This window comes from Fundulus heteroclitus, chromosome 1, assembly GCF_011125445.2.
Source record: "Fundulus heteroclitus isolate FHET01 chromosome 1, MU-UCD_Fhet_4.1, whole genome shotgun sequence".
In the NCBI taxonomy this organism is placed as follows: domain Eukaryota; kingdom Metazoa; phylum Chordata; class Actinopteri; order Cyprinodontiformes; family Fundulidae; genus Fundulus; species Fundulus heteroclitus.
The window spans coordinates 22,305,719-22,323,115 of record NC_046361.1 but is presented as its reverse complement, the minus strand read 5'-3'; the positions used below and the strand labels follow the sequence as shown (position 1 = coordinate 22,323,115).

Here is a 17,397-nt window from a genome sequence, read left to right as displayed (position 1 = left end):
CTTGTTGCCGGAAGCAGATTCCAGACAGGGCTTTTAAGGGGGCCATCTGTTCCTGACTTCCACCATAATGAGCAGTTTATGAAAGCTCTGTTCTCATATTTGGCTCTACATAAGCAGCTGTAGACACTGCAGTCAGTTCCCATCTGAGAATCCCTACAAGTCCACACAGATCAGATTATTTCCAAAACAAGTGCTCGCTGGAAATGATCTGAATAGGTCCTCCAAACACAAAATACTGGGAGAGTTGTGTGGGCTTTGGAGAAATCTATTACCTCTGCTCGTCACATTCAGCACCAAAGGGAAGAATCGCTGTTTCTTGTTCCACTTGTCAGACGACGCGCAGCACTAAAATATCTGCATGTGTGCTTAGTTCTCTCATCTGACATCAGATAAGACCTTCCTTTATACTGGAGCATTGTCTCTCTGTCTTTTTCTCTCTAGCTCAAGCACAAACGCAAACTCTCATGAGGGAAGTTTCCACTTGATGGAGCATGAATGTGTCTGAGTTTAACCAAGGTGTGAAGCCTGAGCTGCGGAGCTTGGGTGAAATGGGATTGTCACTCTAAAATAAGTCGGGATCGCATTATTATGCTTTGATACTGCCATGGCGAGTTCAGCTGACATAATCATGTAAACAGATACGCTCACACCTAAAAAGATGCTCAGTAAAAATAAACACACACACACACGCACACACGCTCGATATAGAGAGAGCTGAACTTGTCTGAGTGCTGAAGTGTGAGAAAGTAAACAATATGTGGCTTTGGTTTCTCTCCGGCAGACTGAATTAGATGAGGTCAGGGCCAGCACCTCGCTTTCGGAGGAAAATGGAGAGCCCTGAGCATGTATGGAGGAGCGTGGCTGGGTTCACCATTTTCTCCTCTTCTGTAACTTCATTAAAGAAATATAAAATGGCAGGCCATTAGGGCAAACGCATTCACCAAGCTCTTATTGAGAGATGCTTTTAGAACAATCTAATTCTCCACAAATTGCATGGCTCTTCAACCCTCCATATACTCACTCACATAGAGAGATACACACACAGAGATCCTCGCCCTTTCAAATATGTCTCTGTGAGCTCAGTGAGCACAGTGAGCACATCGGCAGGTGGCATTGGGTGGTACTGCTTTTTCACAGTGATGGAGTGACTCCTCTAATGCGCTCTGTCCTTTAATTAAACAATAAAAGGAGAGAAAGCGGGAAGAAAGAGACCAGCGGAGATTGCAAATGGACAAATTTTAAACCTCACACACATTTTCCTTCCCCTGCCTCCCCTCTAACGGTCTCCATGTTCTAATTTCTCTGTCTGCCGTGTGTTCTCCCATCTCGTCTCCTCCTCTGTGTGAGTTATACGGGATGAGAGGAAGTCATTCTCTGTGTGTGGTTATTAGTATTGATCTGAGAGACATTCAACAGCCGTTTCCTGCTGATTCCCCCTCCTTCACTTTTCGTGCTTTATATCCTTTAATGGTGCCCTCCACCCCCTGCCCATCCATCATGGCTTGCTAGCCTCGCTGCAACGACTTGTTAACATAGTGCTTTGTCTGCTGTGTCTGACTGATTTACTGGATGCTGCGGTCTTAATACTACTCCACACAGGTATGCAACTAACTGTGGATTTTATTAACCAATAAAGAGGAGAGAGACCCATGTCCTCTTTATTTGTACCGTTTGTTCTCTGTGTAGACACTCACGTGCATCTATTATTGAAACTATGACTGTTTACTGCAGGGTGCTTCAAATGTCTTCACGTGGAGGCATACGATAGTTTAACCATTTTTGCTGTTCAGCGTATCATTTGCAAATTTTATGAAATAGCATAATGAGAAGTTATGTAATTCTTAATGAAGTTATTTTTTTAGCAAGATGTTACCTGGTTCAATCTGAATTTGCAGTCACCGTGTTATTTACTCCTGCACATACAACAGTACTAATGAGTTGAAGTGTCATGCTGTGTGAGCTTGGAGCTGGACCAGATCGTGGGATGAGCATAATGGAGAGTTGGTGATAAAAATAGAAAGATTTACAGAAACAACTCACGGAGAACAGGATGTGAAGCAACGGAGAAACTGAACATTATTGGCTGTCTAACGGGAAGATCCAGCAGAGAGCAATGGGAGCCGGTGAGTACATTTACTGAGGGAAGAGGTGAGCATGGCATTGAATGCAGGTGAGTTAATTAGGAGATAGAGTGACTCAGCCAGACAGAAGGAGCACAGGGAGACTGAGGGAGGGAGACTAATTAACATGAATGAAGCTGAACAGAGATACAAAGAAACTGTCATGCCGAAGAGGGAAAAAATCTAACAGAGATTGAACAGAAAGTAATGTAGAATACACAGGGAACGTAATACAAGAAATAAGTACTGAACTAAAACTAAAAGAATGAACACATAAATCAACATGTTAGAGAGTATAAACTACAGGGAAATTCTGAAAACAGAGACACAAACCAAACCCTGAAACTCAAACATCTAAGGATCATAGCAGAAAGTTGTTCACATTTGGTCACCCCTTAACCAGAAAATGCTGTTTTTTTCAAGGTTTTGGCGTAATAGACCAACACAAAATAGTACATGATTGTGAAGTAGAAGGAAACAGTTTTCACCAGACCATGTCTCTCTACCCAAAAAATCTAAACTGTGTTTAGGTTCTTAACCACAGCTTCCAAGTCTTGCTTCAGATCTTTAAAATTATTTAGATCTGGACTTTGGCTGGGGCCTTTGTACACATGAATGCTTTGATCCTAGTTATTCAGACATAGCTCTGGCTGTGTGTTGTCCTGTTGGAAAGTGTACCTTTGCCCCAGTCTCAATTTTTTTGCAACCTCAAATATCTTATCTTCCATGCTGTCAGGATTTGTTCTGATGAACCCGAACACCACACACACACAGAGCTATGTTTAAGGAGCTTTATTGAAGGCTTTGAGTAATGGAGATGGAGACCAGAGACTGTACCAGACAGGAGCAGACGAGTGATGGAGGAGATGGCTGAGGGTAGAGACACGGTGAAGCTGGAGCAGGCAGTTGGCTGAGCAAGGCGTCAGAAGTAGGGATCTCAGGCTAGAAGGTGTGAGACTCAGGCAGGCAACGAGGAGTGAATGCAGGAGACCCAGCGACAAGGAGCAGACTGAAGAGGGCTTATATGTGAGAGCTGGCAGGTGTATTGTGTCTGGACTTGATTATTGCAGCAGGTGAAACTGATCCAGCATGGAGTGAAGCAGGGCAGAGTGGATGGTGGAAGGATCTGGAACTGTCCATGGTGCGGAAGGGAGACCTGCACCCTGACACATGCTTTTCTGGTCTTTAGCTCTTTGCATCTTTGGTATGTTCGAAGTGTGCCATTATATTTTCTTTTTTAGATAGTGGATTGAAGAGTGCAAAGTGAGATGTTCCATGTTTGGGACAATGTTGTAATACAGGACCCTGCTTCAAATTTCTCCAGAACGTTACCTAAATTTATATTGACATTATATCACACATAGGTTTAGTGTGTTTACTAATTAGATGACTTCTGAAGTTAATTGGTTAAACTGGATTTTATTCATTAATTAATGCCTAACTCTTCATACTTTTACTTGTAAAAAGAAAGGTATAGAATGTTTTGCTTCCATTGAAATGTGTTGTGTTTGCTTAGTGGTTTGTGGTTGAAGTATGTCCAGAAAATACAAGGGTGTGAATGACTTGCCGAGGTTATGAAAACACACACACACTGTGCATGCAAAAACATGCACGGTGCACGCAATGCACTGGTGCAAAGCTCAAAATCAGTATCTCTCTGTTTGTAAAAGAGAATTTAAATAAGAGAGTTTTTGGCTTCCACTTTACTCATGGTATTAATGTCACTTCTCATTCCACATACACATGAACACTTGTCAGTCATGTCCAAATCCCATACAGATTGGTCATAGATTAACAACCAGATTAAATAAAAACATTACAGTGCTGATTCATCAGCTTATCCCTTACCCCAGTGGTCAGCAGCTGACATCGACTAAAGTCACTGCCAGACACTTTCATTTTCACCAGTTTATAACTCCAACCTCAACCTTTTGCCACAACCTTAATCCCACTACCAATCCGATAGACCATTTGCTTTTGCATTTTTAGCTCTATTGGCATGTCCGTCCTCTCTGAGCATGTCCATTAGTCTTGGCTAATAGGGCAGCAATCAGTAATGAAGACACACAACCTAAGTACTAATGGCTTGTGGGAGGGATGTAAACAAGGTCAAAAGCAGCTCTGAAGATGCTCATCAGGATAAGAGGTAAATGAAAGAAAATAACCACTGTGGCCAGAGCATCGCTTAGTTTGCACTGGCAGCAACAAACAAAGCTATTTGTAAGAGGGAAAAAGGGGGAGTAAGAAGAGCCTGTTCCAGGGGGAAATCATTGTGGCATGTGTGTTATCTACAGTTCAACTCAGCCTGTCCTTCGTTGTCGGAGTCTCTCCTGTGCTGCACGCCACTCGGGAGAACAAGGAAGACGGTTATCAAAAATTTCTACATCTAAGAAGAGGACAGGCTCTTAGGGACATATACAAGGACAGTCTGTCAGACAAAAACACAGCACAAACAAACAGTAACCAAGCGGAAGGAGATCCGTACTCGGACACGGTCTCATTGCTTCAGGGCTAAAAAACGGGATCAGAAGGGAAAGCTTAAATTTTGCATTTAATATCAAGAATCATTTGCCTGAGAGTGTTTATGACTTAAATAAGAAAGCACAAAAAGCTGCACAATAAACAATCTTTAAGGACCTTGTTGAAAGGTTGCATTATTTACTACAATTCAAATGTACTGATACATCTTAAACGTTTTTTAGTACATCTTGTCACCACAAACTTCACTTTATTCGCAGGGACTTTATGTGACAAACCAGCACAAAATGGTGCATAATTGTAATGTTTAAGGCAAAATGGTTTCCCTTTTTCACAATAAAACATCTGCCAAGTGTCATCAGCATTTGCTTTCAGTCACTCCTTGCCGTAATCAGCGCCAGTTTTACTGCAATTACAGTGTCTAAACATATAGAGACTGAAATTCCTTGCAGAATAGCTCTAGCTCAAGCAGCTTGAATGGAGAATGTGCCCAGTCAAGATCCAACAGAAAATCTCTGTCAAGGCTTCTAAATTAATATTTATAGACGCGCTCCATGAGCTTAGGGTCGTTGTCCTGCTGGAAGGTGAGCCTCCAACCCAGTCTCAAGTCTTACACAGACTATAAAAGAATTTCTTTCAGCATTAATCTGTTTTTTTTGCTCCATCGATCTACAGATAAACTCTCAACAGCTTTCCTGTCCCTGCTAAAGAAAAGCATGCAGACAGCATGAAGGGGCCACCACCATGTATGCAGTCAGAATGGATAATGTGCAGGGTTGATTTTATACCACATAAAGTGTAGGCATGTGCACCAAGTTTAACTTTAGTCTCGTGACAATAGCACCTTTTGCTTTGTGTACGATACTTTGCAAGGCTACTATCATGAAATCTGTTGTGGGAAAAGCGAGAAGGGTCGGAGGGGAAGAAAATCACACTCAAAATACTAATGCTTAACGGTTAAAATGACGTAACTCCAAATTTAACGTCAACAGCTGCCTTTGTTTGCTATTTAATTATTTTATAATCAACATGAACAAGACTCTGAAAAAGCAAACTGTCTTTTAGTTGTCCTAATCTGATCACACAGGGCCTGACCAAAGGGTGCTGTCATAAAAGCTGAAGATGCTGGAAAAAAAACATTTTGGCTATGTCTATCACTGAGCAACAACCACATAAGGTGAAACACCAGCAGACTGTGAGGGGGAAAAAACACATTAAATAAGGGAGGGTAAAAGGCTTTATTCACTTCCACTGTCAGGCAGTACAATAGAGATACCAAAGGAACCAGTGGTGTGAAAAGGACTAGTTTAAAGCAGAAATATGAAGACCGTGAACACACAACAACCTTGACTTTGGTGAGGTGGCACAGACTCAGTCAGATCTTATGTTGCATGACAAGGATTCAAAGCAAAGAGGAATAAGATATGCCTCCAGTTGACAACTTGCATTAAAATTTTACATCAGAAAACTGAAAAATCCTTATTCTTTCTCAGAGGATCTCTCACACTATGATATCAATGGCAAATATATACAGTAAGGGAAGCAATTGTTGGTACTCCCTTTGTTAATCAGAAAATAATTCACAACGGTCACTCCCTCCTCCCCCCACGGACACCTGTGGATGCGTTCAGAACTGTGGCGCCAGCTGATAAACTTTTCACCATATCAAGGACAATGGTAGGCCTCTTGCCCATTGATAGCTGGAGATAGGCACCAGCACCCCTCGCGTGTAAAAAAAAAAATGGATGGATGGATGGATGGATGGATGGATGGATGGATGGATGGATGGATGGATGGATGGATGGATTAAAGAGAAACCAAATTGTTGCAGGGTGTGCTCTTACTCTTGTTGTCTCTGCTCTGTTTTCTCTAACCTCTAGTCGGTCGAAGCAGATGACCGTTCACACTGAGCCTGGTTCTGCTGGAGGTTTTTCCTTCCCATTAAAGGGGAGTTTTCCTCTCCACTGTCACTTCATGCTTGCTCAGTATAAGGGATTGCTGCAAAGCCATCAACAATGCAGACGACTGTCCCTGTGGCTCTACACTCTTTTTAGAGGAGGGAATGCTGCTTGTCAGGACTTGCTGCAATCTAATGGGTTTCCTTAGATAGGAATTTTTTTTACCAATATGTCTAATCTGATTGAATTTGACTTTGGAAAGTGCTGTGAGATGACATGTTTCATGAATTGGCGCTATATAAATAAAATTGAATTGAAATTGAATTGAACTAAACTAGTTGTAACAGTTTAGTTGTCCTGCAAAAGCCTTCACAGTTTTAGATGCATCTTGACTGCATTGTTTGAAAACAAGGATCAATTTGGAATGTATATAATTTACTTGGTATCGGTCCGTAATGCTGGTTTGAATTGTCTTTTGTTGAAAAAGCACCTTGAGACGACATGTGCTATGAATTGCCGCTGTACAAAGGAATATAATTGAACTGAATCTACAGAAAAACTTTTTTTTATTAAAAGTACCCAGTTATTAAGATCCAACTAGTTTGTATCCTCAGAAATCAGAACAGTGTCAAGGCATTTTTATCTGATAATACCAGGAATTGTCACACCACATTGCAGCAAGGCTCTGGTTTAATAACACATCTGTTCAAGAGCCTCTTGTGCACATGGCAGCCTTCATCACCAGAGCAAAATGCTGAGCTTCATTATCTGTCTCTCATTTGCGCTTGTTCCCCCTGCCTCTCCTCTGTACCAGCTCTCCTTCTCATTGTGTGTGAGAATGATATTCATTTCCGCGTTAATCCGCCCTAGATATTAATTACAGTCTCCATTAACATTTAATAAATACTTCCCAGGTGGGCTTACTGCTGAGTGAGGCAAGAGCCTTATCAAATATTAGGCCTTTAATTGGCCTTTCACTCCAATGAATGGCTTTTTAATTAGCGTGCAGTTATCCTCCCCTCCACCAACCACAGGGCCACGCTGATCAGCACGCGCAGATGTGCCAGTTTTGCTGAGTGAGGGCATCTTAATGACCTGAGGTAGGCACATGGTTGCATAATGCTCTATTTCCCGTGGCCAACAGAGGAAGAGAGCGGGCCACAGCTAGACACTAAGTGATAGTCTGGGTACCGTGTGGAGGTCTGTGGAGACATAACCTAAATAGTTTTTCAATAAGATGTGTGTGGATGCGGGTGGAGGCTGAAGTATGCATCCACGCATAGACTTTTCTTAGACTTGAAGATAATACTGTGTAATACTGTCTTAATATAATAACTACCCACTAAAGTCTCTCTATCCTCTTTCTATACAATGACTAATAAAACAGTTATTACACCTATGCTGTGTTTCTTTTATTTGTTTACTTTGCATAGTCTTTTTCATCCTAAATAGTCTGTTGGTGTATAAATATACATACTCGCTTTGCACATTTCTTAGACTCAACCTAGTCAGTTGCTCACTTCGTTATTTATTTTTTTAATTTTTTATTGTCATTTTTAACACATAATAACTGTATTCTATTTTTTCATATGTTGTAAATCTGCCCTTACTGCATAGTCTCCTATTCGTATCTTTTGTTTTAGATTTATACCATTGTGTGTGTCCACATGCTTCCATTTGCGTTTCCCCTTGCTGCTGGGGCATGTAACAATAAAGGTCATTTCAATTTCTATTTTACAAACAAATCCAATGTTTTACATATTGTCTATCACTACATATTTGATAGATTGCGGCTTCTCCATAGTAGGCAATTCTGCAAACCCAAAACTGATTTCCTCTACTGACTTTGGGGAATAGACCGACTCACATTCAGTGCAGTCCAATATGGCTGCTCTGTGTGGGAGTGATTGGTAAATGCATGTACATGTGGATAATTAGCAAGCCCAGAAAGGCTCAGGATAATTTAATTCTCTCATTCCCCATGATGATGCTTGTATGGCAGCCCAGCACCAACATTCATATTTTAATTGCAGCTACAAACCTGGGCCGCGTTGTTTTCTTCTCTCTTCCCTAGTCTTAGTCTCTGGATGTCAACAGCTGGTATAAGCCTGCCAGTTGGCCGCTCAATGCGAACCACATTGCACCCTTTTGCTTCTGCTTACGGTGCATAAAGCTGTTCAAAATCCCCTTCATTATGGGCAGAAAGCTGTAACCTGAAATGTAAAAAATGGCCTGTTTTGATTGAGATTTGGTTTGTGTTGTAAAACAGGGCTGTCTGGGGTGTTTTTTTTCAATGAACAGTTAAAGATTTAAAGAGAGATTGAAATTCTGCTAACCGAAACCAAAACAAAGCCATTTCCTCGCTGCATCTTGAGCTTAACTTCTCTTGACGTGAGTGATTGATTTGAAAAAATGCAAACAACTAATTTAGTTTTTTTTACAGTTATGCTCAAAATTATTCATACACCTGTCAGACGTCCATCAGAAACATTTTTCATTCAATTAAGAAGTTTGTTGCTAGTTATAAATGACACAGGTACCTGTGTACATTTTTGAAATAGTATAACAATTTTCAGGGGCCATTGCGCGGTGATCAGTGGGAAAGCGTTTCTTATCGTTACAGCAGTGAGGCCCTTCTTATAATTGCTAATATGCTTTTTGTATTTTTCCACTGCCATTTTTGACCATTCAACGTTTCATTGAGCCCCAAGTCCATCAGGTTGGATCGCTTCCTTGTTTTTTGCCCTAATCATTCGTTCGCTCCAGAGATCCTATATCCGATTCAAGGCAAGGTTCTGGTTGGGGGCACTCCGATACATTAACATTACTTTCAGCCAGAAGAAAAATTGTATAAAATTAATTTATCAATTGATATTTTTAGCCTAACTGTACACATTAAAACAATTGCTCATCACTATACCAGTAAGCTATCCAGTCTGATTGCACTCACCCACACCCCCAACTCTATTCACAAACATTACCCCCCCCCCCCCCGATAAAGGAGTTTAAAGGGTCTGAACTTGTTTTCTACAGCTGAAACATAATCAGCACAAACTTCAGAAGAATCAAACATTCATTTGAGTTTATTTATTCGTGAGAAAATATCTAATGTTAAGGAAGAATCTATGCTTTTGTTTTGTTTTTAGGTTGATTGTAGTGTCAACGACTTTTCAGACAAATTTCAGGACTTTCAATTTCTGTGTTGATACAATAATGTGACATAGGGTCCAATAGTTTTCTAGTGTAGACAAGTAAACATGCCATTTACGTGAGGCATATTTGTGTTGATTTTTACAGGCCAGGAAATGGTTAGGTTTAGAATACAGTCAGAGCAATAATAAAAAAAAAAAGTGTTAAAAGTGTCTAGTGATGTCTTTTGGCCATAAAAAAGAAAACACACAAAAAAACATGCATTCGTCTTCAAATAAAACAATCTACACCAAGTGTTTATAGTGATAATGTTTACTTTGTCGTTTTGGAGTCTGAAAAGATTTTGCGCTTGGCGCGATCAGCAGACATAAAAAGCTGATTGTAGGGAGAGATTCCAGAAAAAATGCCCTTCCATCCAACTATCTCAAATATAAAATTGGTGAGTTTAATGAAGTTCTTGTGGAACTTGAATCAAAACCCTGAGCTTTGGTCAAATAAGGCTCCCCACGTGGGTTTGGCATAAAACAAAAGATAAAACTACGGAAAGGACCTCATGCCAATTGTAAAATAAGGTAGCACAACTCAGTGATGCTGTGGGCCTGTTTCTGTTTCAAAAGTTCAGTTGGACTGAAAGGCAACAACATCATGCAGTTTTATATAAAAATCAGGTAGGTTACACCACTAAACTAATAGAAGATTAGTTTACAGGAAATGTTTACATGACACAAAATCAACCTTTTTCGATAGCCTTCAAAATCCCCATACCTAAATCTTATAGGAAACGTGTTAAGTGACCTGAAGAGAAAAGAGCATTTGAAAGGGCCAAGGACTCTGGAGAGACTGTAAAAATAGGAATGGTCAGTGATCTCTCTGCATACGCTAACCTTGTGGAACGCCATAAAGAGATTTGGGTGTTTTCAGGTTCTTTTTGTCTGGGCACATGCCGCAAGATAAATCTTCTGATTCCCTGGAAAAAATGGTACCCATGAAAATTTAAACAAAAAGTTGTCACTGTTAAAAAAAACAAAGTGCGTAAAGATACTTTCTGAAAAGGGGAAGATTGCTTGAAAGAAAAATATTAAGATAAGAACAATGCCCATTATGGTCTGTGCAGACGGGACTGCATTGTGATAACGATTCTATATTTTAAAAATGTACTAAGAGGATTAGAAAATCTTATTTACATGTACAAACCTGGAAATTTTAAGTCACTTAAATGTTTACTTCAATTCTGAATGGTAAAATAGTTTTACAGCAATGCTATGTTATACTGAAGAAGACATAAAACCTGTAAAAAAAATAAAATAAAAGGACATTTTTGAGTGTTTTTTTTATTATTATTTGAATCTTGTGCCCCAGTTAAGTCTATTTTCTAATGCCTCTGGGAGAACAGTTTGTGCTGCACTGTTAGTATGAGAGCGCAATACACAGTACTGATAGCTGGGGGGCCAGTAAGCGTGTCACTGATGATTTTGGAACCAGGCATTTTTTTTTTTCCGCACACAGTACTCAAACGTTACATTTTCTATTTTTTTTTTTTTTTATTGTAAGACTGTGGTGCTGCAATAAAAGAGGAATACATTTTAAATGCTAATTGGTAAATGGTTTGTACTTGTACAGCCTATTATCAATTCCGTGACCCCAAAGCACTGCACTACAATCTTTCACCCATTCACACCCATCCTGGTGGTGGTGAGCTATGTTAGTAGCCACAGCTGCCCTGGGGCAGACTGACAGAAGCAAGGCTGCCATACACTGACGCCACCGGGCCCCAGGGGTTCCAACAACTGTGGGGGACACTAAACATAAGCAACCTTATTTTGGATCTAGTCCAACTCAAAACTTCCAACAACCTAAGGTAAGACCAGATTCTCATTCTGAGAACTCATCATGCAAAAACACATGTTTTATGGAGGCATTTTAGGGATATAAAACTTTAATGACAAAAGGATGTCACACTGAAAACACTTTATCAACTCATGTTGATCAGTTCAAGACCTAGTGGTGGGGGAAAGAGATGAACAAATAAATATGTAGTAAAAGAAGTGTGTATGCGTTTATGCAAATGGATAAGTGGGAAATACTTCGTAAAAGCACTTTGCTGCATCCAGATTGGGTTAAAAGGGCAATAAATGAGTAAGAACCATTTACCACTGTATTCATCTACTTTATCCTCTTCTCCATGGCTTAAAGGAAAGAGTTTTTTTTTTTTTTTACGCAGTCAGTAAACATCATGACAACCAGCAATTATTATGCATTCACAGACCCAGGCACAAATACAAATATTAACACGGCAGAAGAGAGCGATGCTGTCAAAAGCACTTCAAATGACAGGGACATAGACACCATCTCAAAGCATTAAAACGTATACTGTCTAACACACACTCCAGTAAATCACTCAGAGGCATCAGTCTTTCCATTTTAATTATGTTTTGGAGAATGAGAACCGGAGAAGTGCACGCCACAAACGTATATCCAGTGAACTCTTAAACCCTGTCATAGATTTATCCGTTTTCCCAGCACTAATGGGATTATTAGAACGTGGTGACAGCAACAGAAATGTGCATCTGCAGTAAAACGGGTGGTGGTTAAGGGCTGACTGGAGGGATCTGAAGACGATTTGCTTGGTTGGATAATTGTTATGGTGGTAAAACTGGGAAACTGTGGGTCTTAATCCTGTGGCAATCAACGCTGTTACCCTGTATTGATCAGATCAGGTGATGTTGAAATGTTAATATACGTAGACCTTCAAGAGAAATAATAGTAACACTTTACGATAAGGTACACAAAATTTGATTGACTGCAATTAAAGTAGTCATGGGAACTAATCCTGTCCTAATGGGTAATTAACCAGTACTTACTGGGGAACACACAGCCAAACCTTATTAACCAATACTGTATCATAGAAATTGCACTTAATGGATCAGTTAATGACATCTTTTATTTGTAAGATTTCAAAAAGGCATTGGTCAACATTGGATAACAGTCAGGTACTGTAATGACTTGTAATGATCATGATCAGATACTGATTAAATAAAGTTAAGTACTTGGTAAGATGTTTCACTAAATGAAGTTAACAAAATAATAGTCAGGCAATGATTTGGTGCTCAGTAAGTCATATTCAGACATAGTTAAGATGGCAGCAGCTCAAGAACATAAAATTGCTAATTTATTTTATTAATAGGTTTACAAAAAAAGTGAATCCGATAAAATCAGCAATCCCTAGGAAACAGGCTTTTGACAGTTAGGAGCTGTGACCTCACTGGTGCAGATCCCACACAGAGAATGTCTCCTCTCTTTCTTTAGTAACTAAACCAGGAGTAACAAGGTTTGGCTGTGTGTTCCCCAGTAAGTAATGGTTAACTACCCATTAGTAGATGATTAGTTCCCAAGGCATTCCCTAGTTACTGAAATGATAATTATGAAACAAGGGAGAAACAGTCATCACTGTTTGCATTGAATGCTAAAATACTGTACAGCTAGTACTTCAAAACAAAACAATGTTCTAATTTTGACATTTTTTTTATCTTTACCTATACAGCATCTTCAGAGTAGGATATGTTTACAATTGTGAGTAAACTAATAATTACAAACTTAATTTTATTATTTCAGTTTTAATTTCCTCACTCATAAAAACATCAGCTTATAGTCTGGAGAGTTTTTCTTCTTGTACCCAATCATCATCTGTAATTTCTTTATTTAATTTCATATTTTTGTGCTTAGAGAAACTAATTGATCTTATATGATTTTTTTCTCTTGTTTTTCTTTTATGACATAGTTTACTCATTTCATCAGTTAACTACAGCTTATTGTTGAAGTTTATTTGAATCAAGAGTCAGAACAAAGCAACACAGAGGAGGAAGAACAAGCTCAGAAAGTGATTGCCTCCTTGAAGTAGGCCCCACTGTAACAATTTTTTTTTACATAGTCTTTATATGTACAGCATATAAGGATGCATCGCAAACAGGTGTAAAGCTGTAAAAGAAAATCTCAGAAAATATTTATTTATATATTTTTAATATATATATATTATATATATATATATATATATATATATATATATATATATATATATATATATATATATATATATATATGTATATATATGTGAATGACAGGTGCGATGTAGCAAAAGGTAAGTTCAAAATAAATGTCAACAGTGGCGTGAACATGCGCTAGAGTCATGAGGACCAGGACATTAAGCAGGTTTGGCCTAAAGAAAGAAAGGAAAAATAAGGAAACCAAGTGCAAGGGGAAGTAGAAAACAAGACCAAGTGACAAGAGTGATTCGCAGTTTCTTGGAAAAAATTGACTTTTCTACATTTTGTTATTGTACAACCTCAGACACAATGCATTTACTGGGATTCACATGATAGGTGAATACATAGCAGTGCATGGCTTTGATGTGAAAGGAAGATGATACATGTTTTTAATTTTATTTTCAACTAAGAACCAGAGCATTTTCAAATTATTTTTATTCAGCCCCCCTGAATCAGTACTTTGTAGATTCAGGGATGCTAAATCTACTTGTAGATTGAAGGCTTTGCTACAGTTACGACTAAATGTTTTGTGGGAATATATTTTTACCAGCGTTTGGCCATTTAGAGACAAAAATTTAGAAATGCATGCCTCCTTTTTCCCCCAAATTAGTTCAAGCTTAATCTGAAAACAATCTGTGAACATCAATGCTCTTGATTTAACACTGTTTCTCATTTGTATTTGGGTCTGAATTTTGTCCAGGGCATTGTATCACATGAATGTGCTTTGATCCAAATGTTTCCATTGTAGCTCTGGCTGTTTGTTTGGGGTCATACTGCAGGATGGGTAAAACTTTTCCAACCTGTAATCCATTTCTTCCAGGATTTCTATATATTTAGCTTTATAATCCCCCCATTGCTTCTGACCCCCTTAGACAGAACTGTTGATTAAAAACATCTCCACAGCAATATTGCTGCCACTGCCATGTTTTGCAGGTGGGATGGTGTGTTTATGGTGATTTGAAGGGTTACCTTTTCACTGCACATTATTCTTTCCATTAACTCCAAAAAAAGTTACCTTTTGGTCTCATTTAATCAAGGCACCTCCTTTATTTAGTTGTCTCCTAAACAAATTCTATCGGGATTTATGAGGACTTTCTTTCAACAATGGCTTTCTTCTTGTCACTCTTCCATAGATGCTATGTTTTACTTAACAGGAGACTTCTGAAGTCAACTGGTCACAATAGATTTAATTTAGAGGTATCAGTTATCTCTTATAATTACTGTTACAGATCACAAAACGTTAATCTCCACAATCAGTGCTATACAAAATGCAATGAAAATGTGGTGGATGTTGTTTTTTGGGCAGGTTTGAAAATGAATGGTTGGTGTTAACAGAAAGAAGATGCAATCAGGATTTAAAAATGATTAGAGCTGATTAAGTGTACGATCTACTAATAAGGTATCTCACTGAAAAATACTAGGAGGGTCTTCCAGCCTTCAAGTTAAAGGGATCCGGGATCGATCATGTTGTTACAAAATCATAATGAAAGTAAAGGCATGGCAAATTTATTTATATAGCACAATTCAGTACAGAGACAATGCAAAGTGCTTTACATGATTAAAATATAGGAAAATAAAACAGAATAAAAGCAAGTAGGAATAAAATGTGGAAACAAAAAAGAACAGTAAAACAGTTGAACTAGAACAGTCAAAGGCAATTTTAAACAAATGTGTTTTTAATCTTGATTTAAAAGAACTCAGGCTTTCCGCACTTTCACAGTTTTTTTGAAATAGGCTAGCAGATTGTGTTCAGTCAGGGTTAAAGTGTTTTTGTGTTGGGTTTTTTTTTTACATTATGGTGTCAAATGCAAACTCACTCCTATTCCTACATGAGTCTCCAGGATTAGGAGAGATTCTGACCAAACCTCCAAAGCAAGCAGAAAGAGGGGATCTTCTGTCTGGAGGTTTGACCTGGCTTGGCTTCTTTAACCAGAGGGTTTGTGTTGTCTCATGGTCAGGATCAGCTCCTGCTGGGTGGACAAAAGACCTGAAGTTTGTAGCTGGAGTCAAGCAGACGCCGCGCTCTGATAGAAGTGAACTCTTTCTAGAGACAAGCGCTCCCTCTAGTGGTCAATTTACCACTTTAATTTGAGCCAGCCACTGGATCCCTGAAACAAAACAGTGGCTGATGTCATTTAGGTTGCGACCAGTTTAGAAGCAGGCCGTCTGACACCTGCCTCTCCTGGTGACTTCAGCAGTGATGAGCTCACACAGGAGGAACATTAATTTCTAAAGTGACTCACTTTGCTTCGCTGAACTTCTCAACTCTGCCCTTGTTGCTTTTCCATCTCTTCTCTGACCTTCACCTTCAAACGCTGCCCCCTTTTTCAGCGTTACATTCGAATCCTACTCACAAAAACACACTCTCCTATAGCATTTCTCTTTTTTACCGGCTCTCACTCGGTCCCACCAGCTTGCTGCTTTGTGACTTTAATGCGGTCTGAGGATGTATCTCCCCTGCCCTGCAGACACACTGTATTGTCCATTCATTACATTAAAGAAAAAGCAAAATGCTTCTCTGGTTCACATTTTTCTCCACGTGGGGGCGGAAAGCACATTCACTCACGTGTATAAATTATTTACACTTCTATCAGCATTAATGGACACATCAATTACGTTATGGGCTCGATCTATAAGTTGTTTAGCAAATGGTCCTCCTCCCATAAAGAACAATGCCTTCATATATAATTAATCTGAGAGATTGTATGTGATATCGCAGCCTTCTCCTCAAAAGTTTAGAGTAATTTGAGTTTATAATGCTAAATGTAGCCTCAGTGTGTGGGAAATGGAAACTTTCCACATGGCCTTCGCTCTGCTGTAAATAGCACATTTTCATAGCTTCTGCCTGTCTAACGTTGTTCTCAGACCTATTCTGTTTTGTTGACTCACTCTCCTCCTCTCACCTGCTGACCTGCTGCTGTGATCTTTTCTCCCTTCATATATAACGCATGTTATACAAACAAACATGTCAAAATCCCTCAGACAAATGGCCGTCCCTTCACTGTAGCTGCAGTCATTCTGACACAGGGGGGTGGTCATATCTATACGGACCCCTTGTGCAATATAAACTGTATGTTTTATAAGCGGGGCATGGGGGGGGATTGATTTTAAAGCTACATGGGAGTCTAAATGTACACACAAAAATCTTTGAGTAGATAAGGTCAAACAAGCGTAGAGGAGAGGCTTGTGTGCAGTTGCTGCAAATGCAAGCTTGTACTGCATTCTATGTATTCTATAGGCATGTCACGCAATAGACGCTGAATCGTGCATTTTTGAAAAGTGGAAGGAAAGGGATGCCCAATTAGATTTCACATTGCAAATAGAAATCTGAAAACTCTAGCGTGCACTTGTCTTTTGGGCTTAGTCTCTGCCAGCTTTGCATGTCAGCTTTGCATGAGACTGATGCCCATCCATCTTTCTAAAGTAGATTAAGTCAGTTTTGATGGAGAGCATCTGTGAACATCAGTTTTCAAAAAAAATTATATATATATATATATATATATATATATATATATATATATATATATATATATATATATATATATATATATATATGCATGCTGTGTGTGTGTGTGTGTGTGTGTGTGTGTGTTGATCTAAATCATTCCATTGTGGCTGTATGTTAAGGGTTTTAGTCTTGCTGGAAGGCAAACCTCCTTCAAAGTCTCAAATCTTTGTGCTTTAACAGGATTTCCCTGAATTTAGCTCCCT

The 17,397-nt window shown here is 39.1% G+C and overlaps 1 long non-coding RNA gene across 1 annotated transcript; it reads left to right on the top strand.

Annotated features, from left to right (window-relative positions):
* Nucleotides 1–10,296: 10,296 nt before the first annotated feature.
* On the top strand, nt 10,297–17,397 carry LOC118563660. Its single transcript, XR_004931340.1, has 3 exons — nt 10,297–10,314; nt 10,425–10,503; nt 17,375–17,397. It is a non-coding gene; the product is annotated as an uncharacterized LOC118563660 (long non-coding RNA).